The sequence below is a fragment of the Pinus tabuliformis genome, chromosome X (genome assembly GCF_031772625.1).
Source record: "Pinus tabuliformis cultivar Carrire ecotype Pingquan chromosome X, CPIR1, whole genome shotgun sequence".
Lineage (NCBI taxonomy): Eukaryota > Viridiplantae > Streptophyta > Pinopsida > Pinales > Pinaceae > Pinus > Pinus tabuliformis.
This window is the reverse complement of record NC_142308.1, coordinates 1,662,319,834-1,662,338,393: the sequence shown is the minus strand read 5'-3', so window position 1 is coordinate 1,662,338,393 and position 18,560 is coordinate 1,662,319,834. Positions and strand designations below refer to the sequence as shown.

The 18,560-nt window shown below is 40.2% G+C and overlaps 1 pseudogene across 1 annotated transcript in view; it reads left to right on the top strand.

The window, feature by feature from the left end:
- Positions 1 to 13,514: 13,514 nt before the first annotated feature.
- LOC149146386 (protein ecdysoneless homolog) overlaps positions 13,515 to 18,560 on the top strand; it is a 78,954-nt pseudogene continuing 73,908 nt past the window's right edge. Inside the window, exons 1-2 of the transcript XR_016264624.1 lie at positions 13,515 to 14,821; positions 17,615 to 17,953. The product of XR_016264624.1 is annotated as a protein ecdysoneless homolog (transcript). The remainder of the gene's footprint in view (positions 14,822 to 17,614; positions 17,954 to 18,560) is intronic.

Sequence of the window (18,560 nt, the reverse complement as noted above, 5' to 3'; positions counted from 1 at the left end):
TAGATGATGTGTTCCTAAAGCACTGGGGGGATAAGAAAGATCTGCTCTATTATCATACTGAATTTGGGAACTTGCAGAGAGAAGATGGTGAGCTGTTGTCTAATTTCAACAAGAGACTCAACCATTTATACAACAGAATACCAGTTGAAGTCAAACCCACCCCTACTTCTACTATGATTACTTATGCCAATGCCTTCGATTCTTAGTTCTGCCTACTGTTAAGAGAAAGAATATGTGCTTCTTTGGCTGATATGCAAGATGCAGCCTTTGAAGTAGAATCGAACATTTTAGCTGCAGAAAGACTCGAAGGTGATGCTGAAAGGAGAAGATAGGGAGGTGAGTCCTCATCATCCTCTGATCCTAAGATCGATAAATTGGCCAGGATGATAGAGCTATTGGCCTCTGAAGTTTCCAGATTGGAGGCTGAGCAGTATTCTCAGGAAGCAGGAGCTCCTTGTTCCTTTACTCTTCCAAAGCCAAATCCATATAGAGGAGCACAGGAGCAGTTGCAGATTTTGCAAAAAAGTAGAGATATAAACGAAGACAAAAGGGTGAAAACCCTTTTTCAGAATATAGTCATGGAAGAAGAGCAATATGAAGAAGAGGATGAGGTCCATGGTTTGGAAGACAAGGGCAGTGCCCCTTTCCTAACCAGAGCTGCCTATGAAGAAGCATTATCCAAAGGCACTGCTCATCAGTTTGTTGTACCTGCAAAACAACAAGCTCATCAGCAGAAGCAAGTAGCAGCAGATCCATTCATCCTCAAAGAATCTGAGCCCGAAGCCAGCCCTTTTTCCCATGACTATGTAGATCTGCAAATTCACTAGCTTGCTATTATCCCCAGTATAGTGATCAATAAGGGAGAAGAAAGCTCCCCATCATCTTATGTTTCTCTGTCTGCTCAAGTGACAATCCCTCACAGTTGCCCACTAGGCACTGAGGTAGGTCATAGCTCCATTAACAAGGCTGATATTGATCACCTCAGTCTTGATATTCTGAAACCTGCTCAGGTGGCCTCCATACAGACTGAAAAGGCAACTTGTCAGATGACAGAGGAAGAGGGTGCATAGTTTTGGGACTCCTCCTTGGATGTGGACTATTATAAGAAAAATGTAGGAGCAGATGATGTCTATGTGTCCCCTGCACAAGAATACATTGGTTCACCATTCATATTAGTTGTGCAAGCCACAGATGACAAAGACAAGTACACAACAACCGTGGTTATTCAACAGGTGTACAAAAGCTCCCATGAAGAACATCCAAGGAGGAGAGTATACAGAAAGGGGATGAAATTTGATCCATATCTACCAGATAAGGTCAAATGCCCTAAACTCTTTGAGGTAGAGGATCAAATCAACCCAATTTTGATGATCTATGATGAAACGGTCAAGAGGAGGAGAAACGGTTTTGATGGCCCAGCAGATGGCCAGTTTTTGAAGATTTATGTTATTTAAGGTTCTCAGGCCTTAATGATTGTAAGCATGTTCTTTTACAGGTTTTTAGCGTAGACTTAATTTGACTCCATGCCTAATGGATGCTAGGCAATGTTTTTAAGCTGGTTTTGTATAAAAGCATTGGTCTGTAGTTCTTGAGACCTCACAAGGAGGATCTCATCCCCAGAAGGAACCAGTGTTATCTCTGCTACATGTTGCTGATTTTCGAGGAGGAGGAATAAGCTCGGTCCTTGGTTGCTAGCTCGAAGATGGTCTACACTGGTTATTGATCTGAATTTGAAACTACTTGAAATTTGTTTGCAAGGTATTCAATTCAGAATTAAACATGTTTAAAAGATTTCCATGTCTTGCAGAAAGAAAACACATGAAATTTTCAGCTATTCATGACTCATTTAAGCATAGCAGAGTTAATTCCTTTCACTGTTTAACACATTAAAACGAATTTGTTCTGCAAAATAAATCAACCACAAATGCAAAAGAAGTTGATAAAGCAGTTCACCCCCTCCAGGGCTACGTCTGCTGGGTCCAAAGCTCCCAACCGGGCTTGTCCTTGTTTTTATTAAATGCTCAAATTGAAAATACAACTGAATAGAAGCATCTACAGGAGAAATAGATGGTAGAAATGGATTCATAACACTTGAATCCTTTAGGATTGACTATTGGATCACCTCCAATGGATACCTGCAACCCTATACAGTCTTCCCAATACTAGGCCCTGGTGGCTCCTAGAACTTCCACGCCTTCAAAACGTCTGAAAATGACCTCTGATGGCTGTAAGACCTGCACCAATGGCTTCAGAAGGTCGAAAATACCCAAAATCCAAAAAAAAAAATCGTCCAAAACCGCCTTTCCTAGCCAAAGTTATGGCCATTTAATGATCCCCTCCAGTTTAGCCTAAAAGAACTCCAGCTAACTTTGGTGAAGGTCTAGTTAGGCCCGCCAAATATGGCGGGCCCGACAATTTTGGCGCTCTTGCCAAATTTTCCGCCAAAACTGCAGTTACATTAAATTTTTGCCTCGGATTCCGCGCTGACCGTTTGGGCTGGCGGTTGGGGCTTAAGCCCGTGGTTCTGGGTCATGGTCCTATGGAAGGCGGGGCTGACCCCCTTTGTTTTCCCGACCAGCAAAATTCAAACTTTAAACATAGTTTGTGCCGCCCACATGTCAAATATGGCTGCGTTGGTGAAACAGTAAGCCTGTGGAGTCGCTTGCGGGAGGTCTCGTGTTCAAACCCGACCGATGCCAAAACTGTTTTTTACATACGCCCATTGCTTGCTGACGTCATCTGGGGGCCACGTGGCGGCCTCCGGGCCTGCCACGTGGCAGCTTCTGATTGGCTGCTGCGAAGGGAATATTCCTTGGAATATTCCAAGGAATATTCCTTGGAATATTCCTTTTTTTAATTTTTTTTGAAAAATTAAATTTTCTAATGTTATGGACAAATTATTCTTTTTGCCATATCTTCCTCATACGGCGACCGTTTTTCGAACCGTTTGCGGCACCGGAATCGGGAGGACGAGCACTTTCCAGTCATTCAACTTTGAACCAGTTCTGAGCACTTTAAATTTTGAGCATTTTTACGACACTTAGGACATGAGCACCTGATCACGCCTCCCCATTGGGAAGATTTTGGACCCCAAAAGCCTTCAACTACCTGTTAAAGAGGTGAGGGTACAGCTCCCTCACTCTGTCCACCTCCATCCACTTTGCCTTGTTCGGTTTGCTGCCTTTGAAACCAAACCGAACATAATCTACACTGCCCCTTCTTGAAGTGCGTGTCCTTCTGTCAAGGATTGTATCTTCTTTCAGCTCATCTAAGAATTCTGGCGAGAAATCTTCTATAGATGGCAGTTGAACAACACTTTCATGATCAGCAATCAAAGGAGGTTCATACAAACGTAAGTTCTCCACATTGACAACAGAATACATTTGCATGTAGGAAGGCAAATCTAATTGAAAAGCATTATTTCCAACCTTCTTGAGGATTTTGAATGGACCATAACGAATAGGCTTCGGCTTTTTACCTTCTCCTTGCATCCTTTCCTTACTAATGTACAGCCATACCTCATCCCCTTCTTGAAACTTGTGATCGACTCTATGCTTGTCGTGTCTTTCCTTGTACTTGCCTTGACTCTTCTCAAGCTATTCTTGAATTTGCTGATGTATTTGCTGAATTCTCTTAATGAATGAACGAGCTTTGTCAATATCACTATGTCCCTCAATGGCAACATCTTTCTCAAGAATGAAATCAAGAGGTGATTTTGGCAAGTAACCAAAACAAGCTTCAAACGGTGAGGTGTTTGTGGAAGAGTGCTTGGCACGGTTGTAAGCATGTTGTATGTAGTGCAAATGTTCATCCCAAAGCTTGGGATGCTTGCTGCAATAACCTCTCAAGAGGTGCACAATGGTTCTGTTCACAACTTCGGTTTGTCCATCTGTTTGCGGATGGAAAGCAGTACTTTTCTTCAACTTTGTGTCCATCATCTCCCATAGGTTGGACCAAAAATTCCCCACAAATCTGGAATCCCTGTCACTAATAATGGAAGTAGGCAAACCAAAGTGAATCCATACATGATGAAAAAATAATTCAGCAGTTTGTTCAGCAGTTATAGTTTTCTTACAAGGCATAAGTATACACATTTTGCTGAAACGATCAACTACTACATATAAATAATCATGTTGCTTTCTAGATTTTGGCAAACCTCCTACAAAATCCATAGAGATGCTCTCCCATGGTCTAGAAGGTACCGACAAAGGAGTATACAAACCAAGCTTCCTATTGCTAGGCTTGCTTGTAGCACATAATGAACAACCTCTTATGAACCTTGAAACAGAATCTACCATGCGAGGCCAATAGCAATACCTCTGTAGATGTGCAACTGTTTTGCTCACACCAAAATGGCCAGCAATAAGAGAAGAATGAGCTTCTCTTATGACATTTATCCTCTCCCCCTGTGGTATACACAACTTGCCCAAATGAAACAACAAATTGTTATGCATGTGATAATCATTTTCCTCTACATGATTCCCTTTACTCAAGTTAGCATACACATCTTTAAAGTCATCATCAGATGCATATTGTTCTATGTAACTATCATGTACAATGGAATCATCCTTAAGTAAAGTAACAGCACCAATAATAGGCCTTGAAAGCATATCAACAACCTTATTCAAAGTACCTTTCTTGTACCTTATTACCAAATGGAACTGTTGCAAGAAGCCCATCCATCTGAAGTGTCGTGACTGTTGTAACTTGCTTTGTGATTGCAAGTACTATAAGGGCTGATGGTCGGTATGTATAACAGTTTCTTTGCCCATCAAATAGTGTTTCCACTTTTTGACGCTTTGTACCAACGCATACAACTCCTTATCATATGTAGGATAATTTACAACAGCACCATTAAAAGTTTCAGAATGAAAAGCAATAGGCTTACCATGTTGTAGAAGAACTGCACCCATAGCATAATCACTAGCATCAGTTTGTATCTCAAATGGCTGTCTCAAATCCGGTAATGCAAGGACTGGAGCTGAACTAATCTTCTCTTTCAAAGATTCGAAAGCTTTTGGCTGCTTGCCTCCCCATTGGAAAGCATGCTTCACACTTGTCACTGCATGCATAGGAGCTGCTATAGAAGAGAAGTTAGAGATAAACTTCCTCCAATATTGAGCTGCACCAAAAAACTTCTTACCTCTGTTATGGATTTGGGAGTAGGCCACTTCACAATAGCTTCAATCTTAGCAGGATCAATTCTCAAAGCATCTCCTCCTACTATGTGTCCCAAATAAACCAAAGAAGTCTTTCCAAATTCACACTTTGACATTTTAAGAAATAACTGATTCTTCTTCAAAACATCAAGTACTTTCTTAACATGCATGACATGATCTTCTCTAGACTTGCTGAAAATTAAGATGTCATCTAAGTAGACAATAACGAAATCATCAAGAAAAGGACGCAAGACATCATCCATTACCCGCATGAAAGTTGCAGGTGCATTGCACAAACCAAATGGCATCACAAGCCACTCAAAGAGTCCTTGTTTGGTTTTAAAGGCTGTCTTCCAAATGTCACTTTCTTCAATTCTTACTTGATGATATCCACTACGCAAGTCTAACTTATTGAAATATCGAGCATCTTTCAGCTGGTCTAGCAAATCATCTATCCTTGGGAGTGGGTAACAATTCTTTACCGTTATCTTGTTCAAGGCCCTGAAATCAACACACATACGCCAAGTGCCATCTTTCTTTGGAATCAATACAATCGGTGACCCACATGGCGAAGTACTTGGCCTTATGAAACCCTTGTCCAACAAGTCCTTGATTTGCTTCTTTATTTCAGCATTCTCCATAATAGACATGCAGTACATGCCTATGTTTGGAAGAGGACAATCTGGATGCAAATGGATTTCATGTTGAATCTCCCTCTTAGGAGGCAAACCTGTTGGCTCCTGAAACATCTCATGATATGCATCAACTACATCATAGAGATCTGATTTAAGTTTTGGATCACAATTGTCAAATGACTCATGATTCACATCAACCTTGGGCTTAATCATAAGAAGAACAAAATTCTTACTTGAATTGACCAACCTTTTTACCTGTCCTGCATTCACCATCGCTATATTTGTCTTCTTGCGATGAGCTCTAACAATGAACTCCTTGCCATCTTTGAACAGATGATATTTGTTTTCATGGCGATGAAAGATAGCTTTCCTATCAAACAAGTAAGGACTTCCCAAAACAATTCCTGCTATATCAAAAGGTACCACATCAAGTTCAACTGTATCAATAAAATGTGTAGTAATTGCAAAGCGCAATGTGCACTTTCTTGAAACTTGTAAATTTGCATCCTTGCAAATCCATCCAAGTGGATATGGCTTCGGATGTGGAACGGTCTCAAGTTTAAGCTGCTTGACCAAGTCCTCTGATATAAGGTTTGCTTGTGACCCACTATCAAAAAGTGTGTCAATCTTAGTATGTTTTGAAATCACCCTCACATGAAACAGTTCAATTCTTTCTTCCTCCTTAGGAGCTTGTACATGACAGTTTGAGGTACTAGTGCTGGCTTGAGTTTCAATTTCTTTTCCCTTCAAGTTTTTCAAACCCATGGCTGCAATTTTGGTTTCATCACCTGAATCATCCCCTAAATCTTGTGGTGTAGATGTAGTAGCAGCAGTTTTCTGTTTCCCTTTGGATTTGTTAAATTGAGGTCTTTTTTCAGGATGTAATTTCCAACAGTTTTTCTCCTCATGGCCTGGTTTAGAACAGTGTTTACAGATCACTTTCTCACTCTCTTGCTTGACATATGCATTCTTTTTGCCCTTTCCCTTGGAGGTTTTCTCTTTGTTTTTCCCCTTGGGGGGCTTGTTTCTACCCTCTTCAAATGTGTTTTTTCCCCTTGCCTCTAAATGGGTAGCTTGGACACAAACCTCGTCCAGGCTAGTAGGGTTAAACATCAATATGGTGTGTCTAAGGTAGCTATGCAAGCCACCGATGTATTTCAGTAGGGTTTCTTGGGTCTGTAAATCTACCCCTAACAAGAGAGCTCTTCTCCTGAATTCTTGGGTGTAGTCTTGGACACTCTGACCCTTAAGTTGTCTGAAATTTTGCCAGTTCATAATGGCTTTCTGCATGTGAGCAAGAGGATAAAACTGTTTTTTAATGGCTAACAGAAATTCAGGCCATGTTAAGGTAACCTTACCAAATTTCTTGATCTCCTCTTTAGTCTTGGCCTCCCACCAGACCAAGGCTGCTCCATCCATTCTCAAAGAAGCCAACTGAATCTTTGTGGCATCATCATGCATATTTTGGATCCTCAAGTAAACTTCCAACTGCCTAATCCAGTTGTCAAGCTTTTCTGCATTCACTTCACCATTAAACATAGGTAATTCGAATTTTACATCAAGCTTCAAAAAATGACTTTTTCCAGAGGATCTATGCTTATGAACAGAAGAAGACGAGGATGAAGAGGAAGACGGTGAAGATGGGGGTGGTGGATCACCATTTCCTCCATGTCCTTTCTTGGAATGATCATCATCCTTCTTACCTCCTGAAGAGCCCTCTCCTTCATGTGGATGTTTGGACCCTTCTCCAGCCAATTTCTCATTTCTTTCTTGGTACAATATCCTCACCATTTCAGTGAGGTCCAAGAAAGCCTTTCTGAAGACTCTTTCTTCTTCTTTTGGATCTGTCTCTATAGGAATTTCTCCTTCATGTGCAGACATCCTTGAAGCTTCTGCTGAGACTCTTGAGGGTGAAATTGAAGGTGGAGGTGATGGCTCTCTGGCCTTCCTTGACTGAGGATTCTCTCGTTCTCTAGTCAACTGTCCTTCCCCTCTTTTAAGTTTCAACCTGGTAAGCATCAATACTTTGCAAGACAGTTAGAAGATCTTTGCACAAAAACCCTGAGCTCTGATACCACTTGATCTGAATTTGAAACTACTTGAAATTTGTCTGCAAGGTATTCAATTCAGAATTAAACATGTTTAAAAGATTTCCATGTCTTGCAGAAAGAAAACACATGAAATTTTCAGCTGTTCATGACTCATTTAAGCATAGCAGAGTTAATTCCTTTTACTGTTTAACACATTAAAACGAATTTGTTCTGCAAAATAAATCAACCACAAATGCAAAAGAAGTTGATAAAGCAGTTCACCCCCTCCAGGGCTACGTCTGCTGGGTCCAAAGCTCCCAACCGGGCTTGTCCTTGTTTTTATTAAATGCTCAAATTGAAAATACAGCTGAATAGAAGCATCTACAGGAGAAATAGATGGTAGAAATGGATTCAGAACACTTGAATCCTTCAGGATTGACTATTGGATCACCTCCAATGGATACCTGCAACCCTATACAGTCTTCCCAATACTGGGCCCTAGTGGCTCCTAGAACTTCCACGGCTTCAAAATGTCTGAAAATGACCTCTGATGGCTGTAAGACCTGCACCAATGGCTTCAGAAGGTCGAAAATACCCAAAATCCAAAAAAAAATTCGTCCAAAACCGCCTTTCCTAGCCAAAGTTATGGCCATTTAATGATCCCCTCCAGTTTAGCCTAAAAGAACTCCAGCTAACTTTAGTGAAGGTCCAGTTAGGCCCGCCAAATATGGCGGGCCCGCCAATTTTGGCGCTCCTGCCAGATTTTCCGCCAAAACTGCAGTTACATTAAATTTTTGCCTCGGATTCCGTGCTGACTGTTTGGGCTGGTGGTTGGGGCTTAAGCCCGTGGTTCTGGGTCATGGTCCTATGGAAGGCGGGGTTGGCCCCCTTTGTTTTCCCACCCAGCAAAATTCAAACTTTAAATATAGTTTGTGCCGCCCACATGTTCAATGTGGCTGTGTTGGTGCAACGGTAAGGCTGTGGAGTTGCTTGCGGGAGGTCTCGTGTTCAAACTTGACCGATGCCAAAACTGTTTTTTACATACGCCCATTGCTTGCTGATGTCATCTGGGGGCCACGTGGCGGCCTCCGGGCCTGCCACGTGGCAGCTTCTGATTGGCTGTTGTGAAGGGAATATTTCCTGGAATATTCCAAGGAATATTCCCTGGAATATTCTGTGGAATATTCCCTTTTTTAAATTTTTTTTTGAAAAATTAAATTTTCTAATGTTAGGGACAAATTATTCTTTTTGCCATATCTTCCTCATACGGCGACCGCTTTTCGAACCGTTTGCGGCACCGGAATCGGGAGGACGAGCACTTTCCATTCGTTCAACTTTGAACCAGTTCTGAGCACTTTAAATTTTGAGCATTTTTACGACACTTAGGACATGAGCACCTGATCAGTTATCCTCGCCTTTCCCTATTCCCCTGCTTACTTCCTTTCACCTTGCTTCCTCCATTTTGTTCCTCTAAACTCGGCATAACCCATATTTCCTTAGCCCCAGGTGCCGAGTTCAAACTGTCATATAACCGTGATCATATGACAGCGCGCTATTCGCAGGCCCTTTCCCGTCACATCAGTCAAGATCTGTGCGATGGAGTTTCCGCCGTCCAATCATCTACCACTTGATTAAACGGTCTCCGCCTTTTTCCCCGCGCTTTAAACTCCGTTTGTTTCCCCCACCATTCGACCATCCGTTGTGCGATCCGACGGCATTCGCGCATCCCGTTCCCGTGAGCTGCCCACTCGTTAACTCGCGAGGAAAGCGGTTTCCCGCCTGTCACATCCGCCACGCGTCGCAATTCTAGTGGATCACGAGCCCATGTATGAATACCGCCGCGGCTCCAAAGGCGGTGCGATAATTACCGCTCGCCGCCAAAACCGCCCTTTCTGCTCGTTATCTCTCGCGTAGCTTCCGCCCCCGATCACCGTTGTATCTGACCATATGAGATCCAACGACCCTTGTCCATCCCGATCTCATGTCTCTCGATAGCTTCCACGAACCAATCTCTGCCGTTCAATTACGCAATCCGACGGTCAGCCTCGTTCCTCCATTCAGTTTGTCCGCCCGCTAAGAAGTCCAAGCTCCTTAATTTCTTTGTGCATCCGAAGGACAAGCATATCCAATCCCAGTACTGTTTGTATCAAATTTTCAACCACCGCATTCAACAAACAGAGTGGCCGAGAAGAAAAGGACCAGCCTCGAGCAGTTAAATGCATTCAATGGTTATGGAGTTTTATCCATATTTCACGCCACCTACTCAGAGAAGGACCACCGAACAACAGAAAAGGTCAATTTGTTCATTAAAGCCAGCAGATCGTAGCAGAGACTCCATCAGAGAGTTAAGGTGGTTGGTGGTCCATTATGACCCCTCCACGCATAGCACAACAACATATCTTTGTAATCAAACTCTATATATACCCAGAACAGAGATGTAATCAGGGTTGATGGTTGTTGTTTTGATGTAAGGTTCAACTTCTGGAGACTATAACTACTTTGATACTTACAGGGTCTGGTCTTCATTTTCAGCTAATACAAGCTTCTTTTGCTGTTAATTGCTCACTTTCCATTTCTACTATGTTCTAGGTTGTGCCTATTATGCATTTGTTCACGTGCTCTTGATTTTTAGCATTAGAGGAGCTATCATCCCACCTCTGCGTTAGAATCTAGTATGTATCATTGAATGTGTTATGCATGTTTCTGTTTACTTAGTGCCAGAGAGCTGTCATCCTGTCTGTGCATTAGGAAATAGATTTGCAGACCTCTTTACTGGTTGTAGCCGGCCATCACTTGGTCTTGTGCATCTGCTAGTGTGGTCAGTATTCTCCATGTTCACATAATCCTCAAACTGTGAGTGATTGGTGGTTTAAAGCCTTGTAGTCTGGAGGTGTTCACCCATGTCTGGAGTTAAGCATAGTGGAAGTGGTTATCTGGCTTGAATATGCATCATTCCTTCCATTCATCCACCTATTTCCAACATCTTTGTTGAGTTTGTAATGTTCCCGAGCATCTCTGAGATACAACCTAGGAGAGTTTCTTGGGGTGATAACAAGTTGTACACACACATAGCACCTATAGAAATTATTTATTATACATATATATCAGTTATACACACACATACAAATTATTGTTTACTAGTCTCAGAGTGCATGACTCCTAGCTTCTGAGTTTCTGCACCTATTACTGCAAGGTTTTCTTGTATTATAAACAGGGACTCCATGACGTTTAAGGGGATGACCTGATAACTTTCTTAGTGTCAACCCCTGACCATAAAAACCATGTTGTATACCAATGCATATGAAATCACATTGTAAAAACTCAGTTGAAACAACTTCTTGCTTAATCCATAGTTTTCTATACAAGATCATTATTTAATTCAAGCGGGCCTTTTCTTCCACACAAACCCTTTTCTCCAGATATCTTGATACTTATTAAGTATTACATTTATTCCAAACTCATACATAATAATGATATAAACTTCTATTTGGAAACTAAAAAATTTCCAATAAATCATAAACAAAAAAACTTGTTACTTGTCTGTGTTTTGGAAATATAATAGGAGCTAACATGCTCCTCCTAGTCGATGAATTGTTGTCTCAACAATTCCCAGACTTCTCTTATGTCAAAAAATAAATTAGTAACTTTCAAATTTCCTTTCTCTCCCACAATTGTTTTTCTAAATCATCTTATCCCCACCCATGACCTTTATCTCTCGTCTATAATTCTAGTGATAGAAATCTTTTTAAAGATGGAGGATTCTTGATAGTTGAGACCCCGACTACTCACATGTGGTGGTTCCTATGATATTTCTAAATAAAAATATAAGTGAAATAATATTTTTTTCATAGCAATATATTAACATTTACATATGTAATACAACTTTAGTCTTTAGTCTTGACTCCATAGTCAATACTTCCATAATATTTACAAGTAAATCTAAATAATAATGTTTACAAAAAAGAAATAGCACCAGGGTATCACAGCAATATGTGAAGAACCAATCCTTGGCTTGACACTACTTATCAAGTGAGCACAAGTTCATAAAATTCTTAGACCTTTCCACCTCATATAACTTTCAATTGGTTGGGTCTAGGTAGGTAAATTAAGTTTGCCCCCCCAACTCCCAAAGTCCAATTGAAACAAGAAAACTTATGCAGAATAAAGTAAAAAAAACAACCAATAACCTGAGCCAAACAGGGGAATTCATCTTAAAGAAGAACAATTACTTGGAGAGAATATTGATGAACATAGCATCAAGAACTAAAGTCAACCAGTAAAAATAAAATTTAATTGTGTCATTGTCACTTGATAGTTTGGAAATTGACAGATCAGGCAAAGATAATTGTCATTCCTAGAGCTACTCCTCAGGCCTAAATTGGAAATTTCCAAAATTATAGCCCACAGATTTGAGTCATGACAATCCTCCCCGCTGAGTCGGCCACTGGTTGGAGAGAGCCTACTCTTGAATGCTAGATTTCCATGGGCTGACCTCCTTGCATCTATTATTTTCCTGCCACACTACAAATTTCTCGGGCGCTCTCTCATGTCCAAGCATTGGACCATCTAATCAAATGAAAACAAACCTCGAAGCCATCATAGCCATCATTTCTATCATTTGGTTTGCATGCTTGGTGCAAGAACTAACATAATTTCGCCACCTTTTCATCTTCGAAACTGAAAGAGATTTAATGTTTATACACTACTGCATTACACTTATAGGGACATGGTACCACGTCTTTTGGCTTATTGGACTAGTTCTCTTCATTTTTCTAATCACTCCATTTAAAAATATGTATATGTATAATTTTATTTTAAATTATTATTAATTATAAAAAGAATTAATATATGAATGTATTTTAAAAAACATGTAATAATGTCAAAATAACAAATCAAAAAACATAAAAATTAATTAAATTATAACTTTATTTTAAATTATTATTATTAATTAAAATAATAATAATAATAATATATATATAAAATAACTAAATTATTATAATAGAAAAAATTAATATAAAAATTAAATATATATATTTAAAAAAACATATAACAGGATTTTTAATGTATTAGTCTAATGCTTTTAAATATACTCAAGAATTTTTCATATTATTTTTATGCACAAACCAAAAATCTCTTATATTGAGTGAGCAAAGATACACTTCATCTTAAACTAGTAACCTCCTACAATGTCATAGTGCACTAAATTTGGTTGTCCTTAAGTTTGAGTGAGAATAAGATACACCAGTGACCTCCCACAATGTCATAGTACGGCGATTCCTAAATCCACCTCTATTGCAAAGTTAATGCCCCTGACATGCGGGGGCGATAGCCACATATAACGCGCGCGTGATGACTAACGAAAAAAAAAACATCACGCGTTATATGTGACTATCGCCCCAACATATCAAAAGCATTAACTTTGCAATAGAAATGGATTTAGGCATCGCCGTCATAGTACACTATGTTATAACTCCTTAAGTTTACACAAAAATTGCCCAACTCATGTGACAGTTTTTAAAAACGAAAACAAAACAATAATATTGAAAACCTAAAAATATATCCCACATCTAAAGTCTTTAAATTAAGAAATTTGAAACCATTGTAATTTACTTCCCACATGCAACGTGTATGTTCTCGGAGCTTCCGACGACGGAGCGTCTCATAGCACATATAAAAAATGATTCCCCCGACATTTTATGCATTTCTACAGAGTGTGACACACTTAAGGTCGCATTGAATTACACAAAACGCATATCATCTTTAGGAGCAGCGCGTGAAGCTTTTGCAGCAATGACAGCCATGGACGAAGAATACGAATACTCGGCAGGTCGAGCGAGAATCCCCGACGACACTCTTCTCTACGCCATTTTCCCAGACTTCGCATTATCAGACTCGATGTCAGCCGAAGAAACCGAGTCCCGATTGAAAGAACTCCAGGTACAATGTCTAGACACAATTTCAGATTTCGCCAAGGATTATATATGGCAACACGAGTCATTCAACCTTCAACCTGCTATAACCTCATCGTGTCCCTGTACTCTCAATTCCAATCTCCGGGACTCGAACCCGCGGGCTTCCGTTCCCCATCTTCACGGCAGGCTCAAGTACGGAGACAACGTAGAGGACGAATGGTTCGTGGTCTTTATTCTACGCGAAATCACGAAATGCATACCTAGTGTTTCGGCCAGGGTTTGGGATGGCTCCGGCCAGAAAACAGCTGGAACAGGGTTTTTATCCGGCAGGGAGAAATTCACATTCTGCCTTTGTCCACTTCTGCGGGAGAGGTTTACCATTTACCGGTGAAACCCTCAGTATGGGACTCCTTGCGGGCTCTCACGGGTGGTTTTGTGCAAACCAGAGCTAGCGATGCTGTTCAGAACGCTATAAACAGTCGTATTAAAGGTTATCCCGATAAAGCTAGGGTTAACATGCATAGGGTCAGGGTTCGAGTTCCTCTGAGCGTGGCTCAGGTTTTGAAGCACGAGCCGCACTTGATTTCTAAGGCGGTGGAGGCCTTTTATGACCGGGACGTGGATTCCATGAAGGCGGCGTCTCGGATGGAGAAGTTTTTGGGCAATAAGGAGATGGTAGATGTCTCTGTGAGGATGTCAAGGGCCATGTATGCTCAGCTCGTGCAGCAAGCCTTTCAGGCACCGCGTTGCTATCCGATGCCGCCTCTGTCGTCTCCAAATTACAAGGAGGCGGAACTGGGTATGAAGATAAGCTGTGGATTTGAGATGATGTATCAGCAGAGATCGCATTATCAGTCCGAGATGGAGAATGCAGAACTCGGACTGAGTGGCTCAGGGGTTGCTGGAGTCCAAAGCTCGGCACTGAAAGCAGCGAGGAGTAGAGATATTGGATGGGAGGCATTCAGGAGAAGCTTAGAGAACAGGGGTTATTTCAGGGGTCTTCTTGAAGGTTCGAAGGAGCATAAGAAGCTCATGGATGAAGCATTGGACTATTACAGAAATACCACACTCTTCTCCAGAGTCAGGTAAGCTTAATTTTTTTTTTCACAGATGATCCATCTGATGCACTACCTCCTCAATTTAAGTACACATTATCAGCAGTGAGAAACGTCATAAAACCAAATAATTTCTTTTATTTATTCTATATCTGGCAACCTATTTTTTTTACATGGATGGTAAACCTGGAAAGGATATCTACCCACCCTCATACATTTGAGCGAAGAACTGGTACCTTGCCAGCACCATACCATAATCTGCTGGTAGGTTAAAGAAATTCCTTTATTTATTCGTAAACGGGAACCTGTTGTTTTTACATGGATGGTAAACCTTGTAAGAAGCTCCACCTACCCTTACACATTTGAGCGAAGAACTGGTAACTTGCCAGGACCATACCATAATCTGCATACCTCAATAATATTCAATATAGTCAAGAGCCACACCTGGCAAATCTCATTCAAGGGAGGAGCATGCCTGTTAGGATTAGAAACCGTGTCATTGTCACAAAAACTTCTCAAGTTTCCACTAGACCACAGCCTGATGTACAAAGCAACAGAAGTTCTTGTAATTGAATTCAAAATTGTATGCAGGCTTCTCTAATATTGTAAGCAATGGGGCTGTTAAATTCAATTTGTGTCTACAGAAGGGAGGCCAAACACACATACATGTGTGCCCAGATAGTGCACACATGTATATATTAAACACGCCTCCAAGTTCTATCGATAAAAAAATATATCAGTACAATGAAAATGTTACGCAAAAAGGGTGGATAGCAGAAAGGCTTTTGCCATAGAAACATATAAAGGGCAGGTAACGTTGGGCCTAAGTACTAAAATTGGGCCTAAGTACTAAAATTGGCTACCTATGAGCTAGTGAATCCTGTGATTTACAAAACACAGCTGTACAGAGTCCAGACACAATCAAATTGCACCCCTTAATGAAGACACATGCCTTCATGCAAGAGTGCAGCATGAGCCTGGTAGTGAAACAGAAATCAAACTATTCCTTTGCAACTTTTCAGGCATCATGCGAAGGAGTGACATATGTCTGGTCAGGAAGCACAACTAACCTATTAACTATTACCTATAAAATGCTGAAAGGGTGTGAGGGGAAACACCACACCCCCACACGATATGCAGATCTGAGACCACTCAAGTCCAACAGACCCCAGCCAGCAAGAGCACCCTTGATGGGCCACAGCAAGTCAGCAATGGCATGGGAGTGGCAGAAAAGGGTTATTTTCCTATGCCTTGCAAACAGCATCACATGCACCAGTAGGCAAATTGAAACTGAGAAAGGCTTCTGCAGTAAAGCAACTGTGCTGTGGCTGGAAATAAAGGGCATCATGGCTTTTTCCCAAAGCAAACTGATATCAGCTCTGCCATATGAGGACAGGACAGATAAGGTCAAATTAAAATGATTATAAAATGCAAACCAATAGTGTATCTGCCATATCAGGAGTCAGGACAAAGCAAACAAGATGAAATCTTGAACAGTCTCTAGGTTGCTTGGCCTTTGCAGGAGATTATTTAGCTTTGGAACCTTCTTCTTTAATGACGTCCACATGGTTATGTTATAAAATGTTGTATTTAACCATAACCTCCCCAGGTCTTGAGTTAAGTCTGTCAAAGTGCGTGGCTGTGGTATGATGCGAATGAAATCTGCCTTTTTTTGACGTATGACAAATCATGGCTGTGTTCAGTTTGCAAAATAGCAAGGTGTGATCAAAGCTGTTCACTTGCTCTCTTATGTCAGTAGTCATGATTAGAGATTCCAATCAAATAGTTGATAAACTTGGTAAAGATCTAAGTTCAATTAAAACTACACTCAACCAGCATGGAGTATGTGATTGTATATTGTATACTTCTTCGACACAGGGAAGCGTTATTGATTCCCCAAGGTTCTTGAAGATGGCTCAATTTCCTGTTATGCTTGGTAATGGTTTCTTGTGATAATGACCAATGTGAAGCACACAATTTCTTTGTGAAATATAGAAAAGTATGTTTCATGGAACAGACAATTTCTTACTTTGTGAAACATAGAAAAGTCCATTTTGTGGAAAACCTTAAAAGGAAAAAATGTTTTATGTTGAAATACATTGATTCGTGCTATGCTTGGTTTCTTGTGATAGTGACCAATGTGAAGCACACAATTTCTTTGTGAAACATAGAAAAGTATGTTTCATGGAGCAGACAATTTCTTACTTTGTGAAACATAGAAAAGTACGTTTCGTGGAAAACCTTAAGGAAAAAATGTTTTCTGTTGAAATATGTTGATTCAAAATAAATACAGGCAATTCACTCTAAGGATAAAGATAGTATGCACTATGACTTGTTATTTACTTAGCATGATTCTATTTTTAACAGGAAAGGAAATTATTTAGTGTAGTTTTAAATAAATGTTCAATGTTGAAATCTGAATGTAATCATTGGCAAATGACAGTTACACAAAACAATTTCTAAATGATGCATTGCAAGATTAAGGTTTTTGCTGTTGTTTTTGATATAATGAAAGATATATACTTCAGTAGGTGCAAAAGGCTTAAAATTAGAAACTTGAGGACTGAAAGCTGCTAGTTAAATTTTCCAATTTTTTATTAACCTTTTTATTTTTCTGAGATTGATTGTGTTTTTGGAGAGTTATCTTTTTTGAAGGATATGTACAACTTATTCTTGTCATCTTTAGCATACGATTAAAGAAATAGACTCTGTTCTTTGGTGCATGGCCATTACAGCAAGTACTTGATTTCACTTTTGAAAGAGTAGTTATGAAAGATAAGTTTTCTTATTTGATTTTGATATGATGTTTTGCTTTTGTTTCAGCAAAGTAATGCATGCTCTAGTTGAATGCATTGATGAAATTCTGTCCTTGCCCCATTCCTCATCCGATTTTGTGGGTTTGGACCTTCCACTGGATGATGATGATACATGGCTTTACAATGGAGAAGAGGATCTGAATGCTGCCATGCTAGAGAGACAGAAGGAAATAGATTCATATGAGAGAGATCGACTTAAGCAGAAGCAATCAAAGAATCCTACAGGGAATTACTCTACCTCAAGAGAGACTATGAATGATTTTAATGTGGAAGATGTAGCCAAGAATATGCAGGAATTTGTGGATAAAATGTCAAGTTATGAAGGAGCTGAAGTTCCAGGAAATGGGTGAGTGCTAGTTAATATGTTTCTTGCGTGTGATTGGTTGTTCTATTGCTAAATATCATTCGATGTAAGCAGAAACATGCATAAAGCAGTAATCCTACCAACCTTTATAGTTTCAACACAGTTCTTTGGGCACTTATGTCTTCTAGACAGGGCTTCCATTTATGGATAGGAGGTTTTCTTATGCAGGAATAAAAATTATGTATCCTTACCAAAGCAGTAGTATACAACACATGCCCTTATGTGCATTGGTCCTTGGATGTTCTCATGAACCAGAAAAATATTGCCTGGATGGTGTAGAAGAATTGACATTTTCCGGCAGAGATAGCATAGCATATCTTTTAGCTTGGATTCATCTCTTTGACAGCTGCTAGAGATTGGCAATGTAAGGCCATGTTGGTCGATGTTTTCAACATATCATGGATCTGTTGTCATTTACAATTTTTCCATGTAGGTTAAATATAAACTAAGTCAAAAATAAGGTGATATGAAGGGAACCATAATCAGATTTAGCGTCAAAAGGTATCAAGCACTAGACTTCGTTATTAGTGTTCTGGTTCAAACAGGGAATAGCACTTTTGAGCAATTTCACAATGTTTGCTGAAGATAA